We start from the raw sequence: 12,244 nt of genomic DNA, 5'->3' as shown, positions 1-12,244 counted from the left end.
CTAAATGACCTACCACTGGTTTTATTTGGCTAATGAAATAGAGTTTTGCAGAATATATGTATAGCCCCGAAGAAAAATTACTGTGTTCATTCAAATGAGAGGAAGTAGGAAATTGCCCATTCTGTTTTTTCCTGCCACTGTAACACATTTCTTTGAAGACCCTTTAGTTTTCCAATAAATTGTCCTTTTGGAAGATGCTTCCTGTGATGCCAACAGAGCTGTGGCTGTCCTGAGCACACATCAGGCCTCTTGGCGTAAGGGAGGATGCTGACACTTGGGAAACGCTCTCTGCTGCTAAATAAATGGCTTTGCAGTCCTGAGCTGCCCTCTCTGGTAGCAAAGGGGGAAGCCCAGACCCTTTAAGTTGTGTCTGGTTATGGTGGTTCCATTTTGCGTCCTATATTTTTAATAAAAATCTTTTAGAAATAGCTGTTCTGTATATTGTGTCTCCATGGATGTGCACAGAATCAGTGGTGTGTGGTTATGTGAAGGCAATGGGCTAGACCGTGATTCCTTGAAGTCAGATCAAACAAATAAGGTGTTGCTACAGCTGTGGTGTTGATCATCATCCTTTTTTCTTGTAGGAGCAGATTTTTGCTTCCAGACTTCTTGGTTCTCAAGACAGGGAGCTGTGCAGGAACCTGACAGTCCCAAATGTAGCTCTTCTGCAGCTTGTGAAGAGAAAAAATGAGGCTTCTGTGGGATGTGAACCTGTGAGGGTGCTAAAGATGAGAACCAAAGCCTTGAATTTGCTGAGGCATCCAGTGCTGATGGCAGAGCCACAGGGCACAGTGGCAGCTTCTCTGGGCCACTGACCCCACTGTGGTGGGATTATTGCCTGTGCAACAACTGGCTCCTAACATGGAGCACAGCACTGCTTTTTGCTCCGAAGCGAGGAGGCAGGCTGAACCCAAAAGAGCGCCAGACCCATGACTTGAGAGCTACTAGTGGTTTTGGCACAACTTTCTCTTCTACTGGGAAAGAGGAGATTAAAAAAAAATTTACATTTCCTGTTGATAAGTTGAGGATTCTTTAATGAAGGTAAAACACATGAATGATTGTGAAGAACACAAATCCTGTAGAAATGAGGTCATTTAGGAAGATTCAGGAGACTGGCAGTCTCCTCATTAGCTCCATGGCAGAGCCCTATCAATGCGTTTTAATGTGTGATCCCAGAACAATTTGATTTAGACAGCAAACTGTCATAGACAGGACTCGAAGGTATCTCAAGATGCTTTGAAGCCCACCACCCTGCCTCATGCAGAAATAAGGTTCCCTAACTCCTTCATGATGTTTGGCAAGGTGTAGGAATGGGTTTGACAGTGATGGAGATTCCAGCCTCCATAGGCAAGCTGTTCCCTTGTCTTCCACCTTGAAGAAACACAGACAGCAGCTGCTGATGGTCCATTTAGACCAAACCAAATGATTAGAAATGTATTACGTATTTGCTTGCAGACATACAGACAGACACCGGCTTCTGTGGGGATGTATTGCATCTGAAGCAGCTTGGGATGACTTAAGTTTGGGATTCCCTTGAAAATAGCCCTGAGGGACAGCTAGTATCAGTTTGGTTATAGATGTAGGGCAAAAAGTTGCATTCTGCAATGTCAGCAAGGCCATCCACAACCACGGTGCGCTGCCTTGATGGCTGATCTGCCTCATCTTGGGCTGGTGGTTGACATCCTTGCCCTTGTAAAGCTGAGCAAAGCCTGGGTGGTCTGTTCGTTCAGAAGGACATTCTGTGAAGGCATTTAAATAAAATGTTTCTCAAGCAAGATTGCTATAGGAACATGCGAACTGATCTTTTAGATTACTACAACTGAAAGAATTGAGACAAACTCTCTAGTGTGTTTAACCTTGGCATTAACCCCTTGCCTCCTACTATGAATTAATAAAATTGCTGCATGAACTGCTGATTAGCTTACAGGGTTCCCTGAATAATTGGCACTTTTAGCACTACAGCTGAGTTCCCAGTTCACGCTGTCCACTTGTGCTTGTACAGTGTGTTCAGCACTTAAACCGAAGGCATCAAACACTGATGTTGCAAAACCCTGCGGGCTTATGCTGTGACCAGTTTCCCAGGAGAGCAAATCATTCCCCATGCTGCTGAAGGGAGGGAAAGCTGTGCGACTGAGTACAGTTGTTCCTGTAGCAAAGACGAGGCTTTAGAATTAAGCTCAGAAACAGATTTTCCAAGCTGATTACAAACACACACCCATTCCACGATAAAAGTCATGAGAGATGTCGTTTCTGGCAGGGAGATGCTGAAAATAGTGCCTGTAACTCAGCCAGGCATGGGTACAGAAGTGGCAGCTCTTTAACGCTGCACATCAGCACAATACAACTCAAGTGAGGATCTTTAAAACCACACGCACTGGAGTTTGGCCAGGCTGCATCTCTGTCCCTTCCCTGAAGAGAACAGCCCCGAAGCCCTTTTGCAATTACTACAGCCAGGACCTTTGTTCTGTCTTGCCTCTAACAGCACATTGCCCCCTTGATGCTGGAGGTAATGTAGGGTTATTGGTTTAATAATGACTGTTTGGGAAGAATGCCATCTTCTAAATTAACACCACAGTTGCTTGCAGGAAGTCTTCCAGCACAGAGCAGGTCTGTTCCCATAAAATGAACACCATGTGCCCATAAACAACAAAATCTTGAATTGGGATTGGGTTGTGTAGACCATTAGGAATAAATGCATGAACATGTTGCTGTTCTGCTAACCAGATCTGGATAGTTTTTCTGCTTCAGGTGGTTTGTAAAAGTAGATTTTAAGACCTTTTCCCTGACGCCATCGTGCAGTGTCTCTGTAGCCAATGTTGCTGGCCTGGGGTGGGCTGGCTGGTCCCAGAGGGTGCTGCTGGAGCTGCCCAGCAGAGCTGGGGTGGGCAAAGGTCTGGGTGCCATGGCCACTGCCAGCACCCTGCAGAGGCTCCCCTCTGCAGAGGCAGCCAGATTTATCTTGCTCCTTCTGAGGCGTCATGTGTAGAAGATGCCACGTGAGATTGTGTCCTTAGCTACAAAATAAAGGGCACACTGTTGAATGCAATCTGTTGCCAAGCGATATGTCTGAAAGATGGGGATCATGATAATAGGAGGAAATGCAGAATAAGGAAAAAAAATAAAGCAATAAACAGTCTTGAGAGGACGTAGAGCCTCCACCCCGAGATTTCAGAAGTTTTAGAAAGGTGGTGTAAAATCTGGAGTGCAACTTAGAGCTGCTCCTGCCTAGAGCCAAGCTCAAACCCTTGAGGCACCCTAGGACTTTTTTTTTTTTTCTTCTCTCTTTTTCCTTCTGTCCACCCTGTCTCTCAGACAGGGCCTTAGGGTGCCTGTGCAATTGCTGGTGCTGTGCTCCCGCTCCTACTCCTGCACATGTATCTTTGATAAGCTCGTCCCTGCAGAATGGTTAGTGCTTATCCCAGCCAGCACAGCTGTACCCAGGCTACCCCCCTGCCCTGGCTGTGTGCTCGGCTGCACTCTGTGAGGACACCCTGGGCGCTGTTGGGGGACAGAGCTTAATCTTGGGGCTGCAGCTTCCCCCTGTGAAAGGATTCTCCCTCCGGCTGGCGGGCAGTACCCCGGCGGGGCAGAGCCCTGCCAGCACGGGGAGGCTGATGCTCCCTCCCGGCTCCCAGCCTCCTGCTCCAGGGCTGCTGCGTGGGAGCGCTGCAGGGGGTGACACTGGGGCTGGTGGGGCCCTGTCCACCGCCAGCTCTCACGCAGCCCTGGGGAGCTGCACTCTTCCTGCAGCCCTCCAAGGAAAGGGCTTCCCTAACATCTTTAAGTTGTGATTTCCATAGGCATCCCCGTGGCTCCTGCTGTTATGTGTCCTAACAGGCTTCCCTATCTTTGTTGGAAATAGGGTTGTGTGTTTCTTAGCCCATTTGTAAAGGATGCAGAGAGCACCTGATGATTCTCACAGCTTCCTCTGCAGTCTGTGCTTCTTCATCACCCTTTCCGTTTTTTTTCTCTGCATTAGATTAAACCTCTTCCTTCAGCCTCTCCTCATGAGGTGTTTGAGTGTGTGTGTTTTGCAACTCCTGTTGCTCCCCAGTTCTCTCCATGTTACCAAGTTTGGTAAGATCAGTGATGCCTGTAATGGGCTGTGGGACGGGGGCTGAGGCCTCCCAGCACAGGCCTGTTGACCCTGGGGACATCCAGCCAGAAACAGACTCCCCAGGAGCAACGTCTTCACGCTGAGCCTGGGTTGCCTAGCCTGCTCTCCCCTGAGCGGGTGGCCCTGCAGAAAGCCTGGCCATCCCGATGTCTTCCATGGGAAAGGGATTCGCGTGCAGTTCTGCAAGGTGACTTGGTCTGATGGCTGAGCAGGGGTGAGTGGCAGGGCGTCACACGGCCGCAGAGTGCCTCTGCTCAGGGGCAGGTGACTGCTGCTCTCATTTGCTGTTCGACTTCTCTGAGGTCTAGGGGATATATCTGAAGGTGGTGGTTGGTCTCAAAGCCCTCCAGACTCTTCTCTATCATGAGAGTTTTATTGTGGACTTCTTCCCATGCTGTAGCTGCAAGGATAATGCTATGGATGCAAAATGCTGGGCAAGTGGAGACTCTGGGAACAGACCCAGGTCTGTGGGGCTGTAATGCACAACAGCTGGAAAACAGATGCTACACAGGACCTATTAACATTGGGAAATGTGCTTAACACAAATCAAAGTCCAGCTGGGTTGTAAACTGAGCCCTGTCAGTATCAATATTTACATGTATTTGAGACCTAACAAAATGCCAACATGATCTGACACAGGAAAATCAGATATGTTTCTAGGCCATCTTTGTGCTAAAATATAGTTAAGTACATTTGCTTCAAAAATGAGTGTGTTAAATGGGTGTGAGGTGGCAGAGTCCCTACAAGCCAGCACTAGTGTGGATGAGTAATTCACACACTTAGTACTTGGTAAAGTTCTTCACACCTTCAAAGCTATTTTTGCTTATGTGATGGCTGAATCTGTGTGCCCCTCTCACCGCAGATTTCAGCCTTCACACAGAGCGTGGGTGTTTTCCCCAGGTGCTGGTGGTCTGAAACCACAGTGTTCCCCGGCTATTGCTGCAGGACAGAGGTGAGCTCCAGGAGGCCACACGGGCATCCTGTAAGAAGCCTTTAGTGCATCCTCTCTCAGGGGCCATTCAGTTTAGGACCAGTAAAGCTGACAGGCTGCAGTTTTGAACTAGAAATGTACGGAAGAGGCCTTAATTAAACCATTTTTCTGAATTAATTAAAAGACTGCAAAATGATCATGTAGACAGCAGTGCTGCATCATGGTTTGAAACCTGCCTTTCTCCTCCCCACCTCTTCCCCAGCAGAGCAGGTACACTGCCAGCTGGGGTGTCTCTGTAGGAGTTACCCCACAGAAGAAGTTCATCCACAACAAAAGGTTAAGTGCATCTTCAGAGGAAGGCATTCCAGGTTACCATCCCATGTAGACAAGGTTCTTGTGCCCATGGGGCTTTGTTTATCTTTATGCTTGTGTTGATCAGCCTTAGCAACATGTTTAACTCTGAATATATTCGTTTAATTAAATGCTTTAAATGTTCATTACAGTGCTGCTAATTACTGACTCCCTCCAGAGGAGCTCAGCAGCAGACGGTGTGGGGTGTGAAACACCAGTGAACAGCCTGGGTGGGACCACTCAGTGGGTCCCAAAATGCATGTTTTGTCCTTACAGTCTGCTGCTTTCACCTCACCAGCTAAGAAAGGGCTGGCTTGGAGGAGACCTCAGAGATCCAGCATTGCTGCAGTTTTGTTAGGCTGCAATCAGTGCTCCTGAAAGCCTGAAGGGCTGCTGCTATTCTTAGCAAAATGTTGGCAGTGTGATAAGCTCTGTGCAAGACTTAAGTTCAAAGAAGCTTAAAGGATGAACAGACAGATGCAGACTGGACCTAGGGACTGTGCATTATAAAACTATGGCAGTGCTATGGGATGTGGAAAAAGGTGTGTAGGTGCTGGTTCTCCACTTGTTATCCTGCCGGCCACAGCACTTCCAGTGCTTAGCAGCTATCTGGCCTCGGCGCGAGCTGCTGCTCCTTGGTGTATGAGACTGGAGTGGGCTGGGGCAGCTGGGAGGGACTCCCCGTGCTGGGACGTACAGGTTTATGAGGACTTGGGGTAAAAATGCCCTAAGCCCCAAGGCTGTCGACCCTCAACAGCCCCACTGCCTGCAGGGCTGGCTCAGTTGGTAGCTGCGAATTACACATCTTGGGAAAGAAAAACAACCCTAAACACTCGGTTTAATACAAAAGTATTTTGGTGTGGTGCTGTTTCGGAGGTTTGCAGCTGTGAAGCTCCTTGCTACAGGATACTGGAGATGCTGTAAGTTTTTGTAGTCTCAAGAAGATGCAAAGGAAGTTCATGGGAGAGAATTCCAGGGAGAATTAGTGAATGCATGGAAACCACCTCTGCTGTGGCATGGCCCTGGCTTTTGCCCTGATTTTCTTTTTATCTGCAGCACCTCCTTCGGCTGCTGTCAGAAGGGGAGGCTCTCTGACAAAATGCCCTGGGGAAGAGCAAACAGCCACTGTGTGCTGTGCAAGCCCCCTTCCTCCCCTCCCAGTGCACCAGGGCTATGGCATCTGCTCGTGCCCTGGAGCACAGCAGCGCAGCTGCTAGCCATGGGCACAGCTTCAATTCCTCCATCCTGACAGCTTTATTACAGGCTGCTTGGGGTAACTTTCTCTGAGAGAAAAACTAATTTATCTGTCCTTCTCTGCCTCGCTTTTGTCCATCGTGCACAGCAAATACCCGTTTTGCTTTTTCCAGACCAGGCTGTGGTGGTGTCTGGGTGCAGAGACACCACCTGCTTGAAGGGAAGACGCATTACTCCTTGGTGTAAGCTACAGCCTTTGATAGATACTTTCTTGGTTGTGTCACACCAACAGGCCCAGACCTCAGTATGTGCCCCAGCTGCCTGGGGGGCTCTTTGCTGGCGGCAGCCCCTCTCCCTCCTGCCCTGCACAAGATGCCCCGTTGTTGCTAGTTCCTGAGTGATCTAGGTTGTACAGCCCCCAGAGGCTGGCCTGCAGCGTGGGGTCCTGTGCCGGAGAGAGGGGAGGAGTATCGGGCACTGCTGGCAGAGGATACTTGAGTCTTGCACGTGCTCCCACAGCAGGATGAGGGACTGCCAGGTATCCCCCATCCTCCCTGATCTGCGCCAAGGACAGGGGCATGTCCCGGTCCGACACCCAGAGGAGAGGAAGGGACAAATGGATGGTGCTTGGTTTTTGCTGATTTTGTGTCTCTCCAGAGCAATGTGGACAAAAGGATGGGGCTCCTCCACCTGGCCTGCGTGCTGGGGGTTGCTGGGGATGTGCTGCATTTTCAGGCAGAGAAAACTGAGCTCTTTGGAGCTGACTTTTAGATGCAAATGTGTTTCCAGCCTGAGACTGCTCTCCTGGAGCAGCTGCCATGTTTGGAGACACAGCTCTTGGTTCCCTCTATGAGTTCTCGGACAAAGGCAGTGGCTAAATGGCCGTCAAAGGCCAGGCTGGGGGAAATCTCCTGTTTCTAACATTGTAGGGTTGAAGTCAGGCACAGCTTGTGTGATTAATGTGACGATTACAAGAAGTTTGGAACTGGTCCTAACACATCACAAGAAGCAAAGAAATCCTGGAGCCACGCTGACTGTTCGCAGGGCTGTTCTGCCTCTGCACTGCTCAGTATCCCAAGCTCTGTCATACAAAGGGTAAGTGAGCTCCAGTGAAACCATCCTCCAAGAAACCTGGGATGCTTCTCAGAGCTTGAACATTAGCTGGGACAGAGGTGAATTCCTTCTGCCCTGCCCCCTCTTAATGGACCTATTTCTGTTCCCAAAATGTGTATTCTCAATTCCTTTGGCTTCACATCCAAAACAATTCTAAGCTTGTTTCTTCCAGATGCCTCTTTTGAAAACTGCACACTTGAGCCATTGTGCATGGCAGTTCAGATTCCAACCTGCTAAAAGTTTGACAACAATCTCTGCAGTCTTTATTTTCTCTTCCCTGTGGCTTGGGTTTTGTTTGGTTTTTGAGCTTTTTTTTTTTTCCTGGTAGATTTTTTTTTTCCACAGTCAGGCTGACAGGGGCCTACAACAGCATTATTGGATTAAAGGACATATGGCATTTGGAGTGGTCTTTTATATGTTTCTGAATCACAATTATTTCCCTGTAAGAAACTACAGGCTGTCCCGGAGCTGCTGAAATTAATCACTCAAGTGAACGCTTTTTCTTCTTTTTTTGCTGCCAATTTGAAACAGTAAAAAGCCTGGCTAAATTCTTCCTCCCTAATAAAATCTGATGCAAAACTTCCACTGGTTTGGAGGAATCGTTCTACCACAGCACCCTATCAGTATGTGGGGATGTGCTGGTTTGGCTGAAATGAATTTTCTTCATGCATTTAGAAACTTTTCTTCTTAGTAGCTAGCTTTTGCTTTGGATTTAGTTTGAGAATAATACGATAGCACCCTGGAGTAAAGTTAATGTTTTCTTCCAGTAACTTTCTAGTGTTTGACATTTGGTACAAAAAGAATGTAAGAACTCACTGATATCTTCACAGTTGCCAGGGGATGAAGGACTTTTCAACTGTCTTTGCAGGTGCAAAACAACCTCCAGGAGGGACCATAACGAGAGAGCACCTTAGACTGTCATCCAGGCTGATCAGTGAACTATTCCACACCATGAAGTTCACGCTCCATATACGAGCAGGAAGTTGCCAGGGACTGCTTTTCTTTGATGGCCGCCATCCATGAGGGGTCCTGCTCCTGCTCCCAGTGCCTGATCCGTGACCCCTGTGCCCACTGTGATCACTCTGTTCTGCTGGAGTCGCTGTGCTTACAGTGTCCACCCTCTGGCCTTCATTGCTGGGAGCACGTGTCCCAGTAGCTAAGTATTGCTTTGTATCACTCTTTTAAAATTATTATTCTATTAAATCTGTTTCAATTTCAACTTGTGAGTCTTTCCTCCTTTTCCCTTCCCCTCGGAGAAGGAAAGGCAAGAGAGAGTGGCTGTTTCCTTTTTAGCCACCGGCTCAGCACTAAACGGTAACGGGACCATTTTCTTCCTGAAAGGATTTTACTGGACATCTATGTTAAATTTGTCAGAAAAAGGCACCCTCTAAAATTCAGGTCTGAGACCTCAGCCATTTTGGAGATGCTGCTGTCCTTCATTAACTAATTTGCTGGTTTACTGCAACCACGGACTTGCGGGGAACATTTCTGTGCCAGACTTTCTCAATGGGCTGGTTGTGCAGGTAAGTGCTGAGTGCTGTAGGGGTTGCACAATCCAGCCCTTCAGCTTCTGTAAGAATATCCTTTTACAAGCTCTAAGATCAGAAGTACCTGCGATATTTTTACTTCAGTGCAGTTCTCTTTGGCGACGAAGGACTGTGTGTATGGGATGATTATTGGGCAAACACCACAGCTTTAAACTTCTGCAAGTGAAACTGCCTCTATTGATTTTCACTGTCTGAGGCATGTCAAGAGCAAATACAGATACAGTATAGAATGTAGATCTTCAAATGCCATTGGGGGATAAATGTTCACATGGACACGAGTAACAGGCAAAGAAATGTGCTTGTAGCTGAAAAATTTCCAAGCTTTATGTTGTCCCTGTCTTTGCCAATCTGGTTCAGCCAGGGAAACAGCAGTGAGCGCCTGGCCGGTCAGCCCTGCCCTGGTGCCCGGATCCAGAACTAGGCAGGACGCAGGCATTAGGCTGAGAAGTCACTCCTTGTATCTGCTCTGTGTGTTCTGCTGAAGCCTCAAGAAGGGAGCCAGCCAGTGCTATTTGTCCTGGTCATGTTGACAAGTGGACACCAGCCTGCTGGGAAAAGATCCAAGACCATTGATTAATTTTCATTTCCCATGCATCAATTAGATGGTGGGAGTATCGATTTAATCTGAGAGCAAGAATTGACAAAGCCATATCCATGCTGATATATAGCTCTGTTTTTCTTGAGACTTAATGCATCTGGGAAGTGGCTTTAAATAGACAGCTTGTGTGTCTTCTTCAAGGAGGAAAGGTCCATGGAGAGACAGTTGCTCTGGCACAGCCCTCACTAGGCTGGATGGATCCCGGAGAAGTGGGACATGATCTTGGTTGTTGTGGTCAGTTTACAAATTTAATTTGCTGAAGGAATCAGGCCTGATAGGGCTATAGGACTTCATAAACAACTTCATTTTCTTTTTTCCCTATCCTTACTCAGATCCTCAGGTGAACATAATCTGAGAAGATGTGAAGCTCTGATTCAAAACCCCACATCCTACAGCTGATGTCCTGGGCAACCCTGTCCTACATTTAACAGCAGTCTGGGTTCTGTTTTAAATAAACACATTGGGATCTCTGACCTTTTTACTTGAGGTGAACGTATATGCCAAGGGAATTTATGATCATAGCGCAGAGCGATGTTCCAGTGCTACCTTTAATTTCACTGCTTTGCATAGCAGTGGCAGGGATGTCAGCAAGGGGTGTTGAGACTGCTTCAGGTGACTGTAAAAATACCTTCCCTAATGTTTCTGGCACAGTCCTGACTGTGCGCACAGGAACCCCACTTTCACTTGCTAGTAGGTGGCTCTGATTCCCCATGCTTCTGGTACCAAGGAATTTTGCAACTTTTTTGTGTAACTTGGATGGAAAGTATGGAAAGTGGCGGTGTTTTGGTTGGATTTTTTTCCCTGTGATTACTGCTTTCACTTTCCTTCCTCTGGTATGTATCTTGGAAAGTTTATACATCTTAATGAAATTATGCAAAGGGGAGGTGTTGCCCAGAGGAAAGGAGAAAGTGGAAAAAAAAATTATATAAGCTTCCAGAAATAACATAGAAAGCATTTCTTTTCTGTAGTACTGAAAGCTTGTTCTAGATGAGTAAATTAAAATTGCAATAATACACTGAAAAAGACAATATGAGTGTATGAGTGTCTGCTAGGAACGCCCAGCTGAGTGGAACCCCACCTGTACAAGCGCTGCCACCAGAGAGCTCCGCAGGCGTAGCCGGGGGTTTTCCAGGGGACAAGCACCGGGATGGCCCCTTGCAAATGCCATCTGATGAATCACGCTTTTCTGAGGCAGTTGTGGAGCAATCTTTGGCTCCGCATCTGAATTCCACTGAACAAGCACAGCACTGGAAAAATTCCTTACACATAACATGAGGAGAAAGCTAGAGCCAGTCGAGCCCGCGTCCGGTCCTGGGGCACACAGAGCTGGAGCCGCCCTTTGTTTGTGGGGCTGAGCTGGGCAACTAGGGTGCTCGGGGCCAGTTTCAGGTTTTACACATGGTGTATCCATATCCAAACCCCGGTATTTTGCGTGCAGGAATGCAGCAGGCGGCCAGGCAGACCGGGTGCTTTGTGGAGCACTAATCCTGGTGCTCTGAAGTTGGCCCTGGGTACGTGGGCCTAATGTTATGCTAGACCTGTATGTTTGCATTTGATTTTTGCCTCTCATGGAGAAATACATAAACACACATACCTCATGCTGTAGCTCTCTGCTAGCTTGCTTGTAGTTGTTGCAGCCAGAACTGGGAAAGCAGAGAGAAAAAGGAAGAGAGACCTATCTCAGCCACAGGGGAGTTGTGGGTCAGAGCCCATAACAAAGCCAGTTCACCAGTGCCCATGACTGAAAGAGACTGGGCTGGGTGGTAGATGTCGACAGGAAGGGGGAATGCATGCATTTCTTTTTTGTTTGCATCTTGATTTGACCTTTCTGTCCCAGAATGCTTAACATATGCCACTTAGAAGGGAAAAATACAGATCTTCACAGCTACCTAAGATACTTCTAGGCTTTGTATAGGGGAGTCTCAGCAGTGAATGGGGTGAATCCATTAACCTGGTGGGAGTTGAGTTTACATGTCCCTTGGTAGCAAAAATAGGTGAGAAAAAAACTGCCCTTGAAGGCTCCGTCACCCCCCAGTGCTCACTTCTGCCCTTCCTCAGAAGGTCATTTCAGGACAGCTGACTCAGCTGTTTGTTTGGCTGCACATAAACTGGATGAAAGGATGAGATTTTTAAAAGCCCTGAAAAAGGGAGCTTGTGCACCTGTGCAGAAAATCCATGTTGTGCATCTGGAGTAAGATCTATAATGGTAGTTAGATGAGGTTATCTGCACTTAAAGTGTTCCTGGATTGGGACCACAGATGAAGCTGGCTGGAACTGCCTGCCTGGGGGGTAAACAAGCCTGAGGCACAGTGTTGAGTTAAATCCACGTTTCACTGGGATTTTTGAAAGGCAGCTAGTGCTAGTTTCAGAGTGCTCTCAAGTATTGTTGAGGA

This window comes from Caloenas nicobarica, chromosome Z (assembly GCF_036013445.1).
Source record: "Caloenas nicobarica isolate bCalNic1 chromosome Z, bCalNic1.hap1, whole genome shotgun sequence".
NCBI classification, from domain to species: Eukaryota; Metazoa; Chordata; class Aves; order Columbiformes; family Columbidae; genus Caloenas; species Caloenas nicobarica.
The sequence above is the reverse complement of the archived record's forward strand: the minus strand, read 5'-3'. Positions refer to the sequence as shown.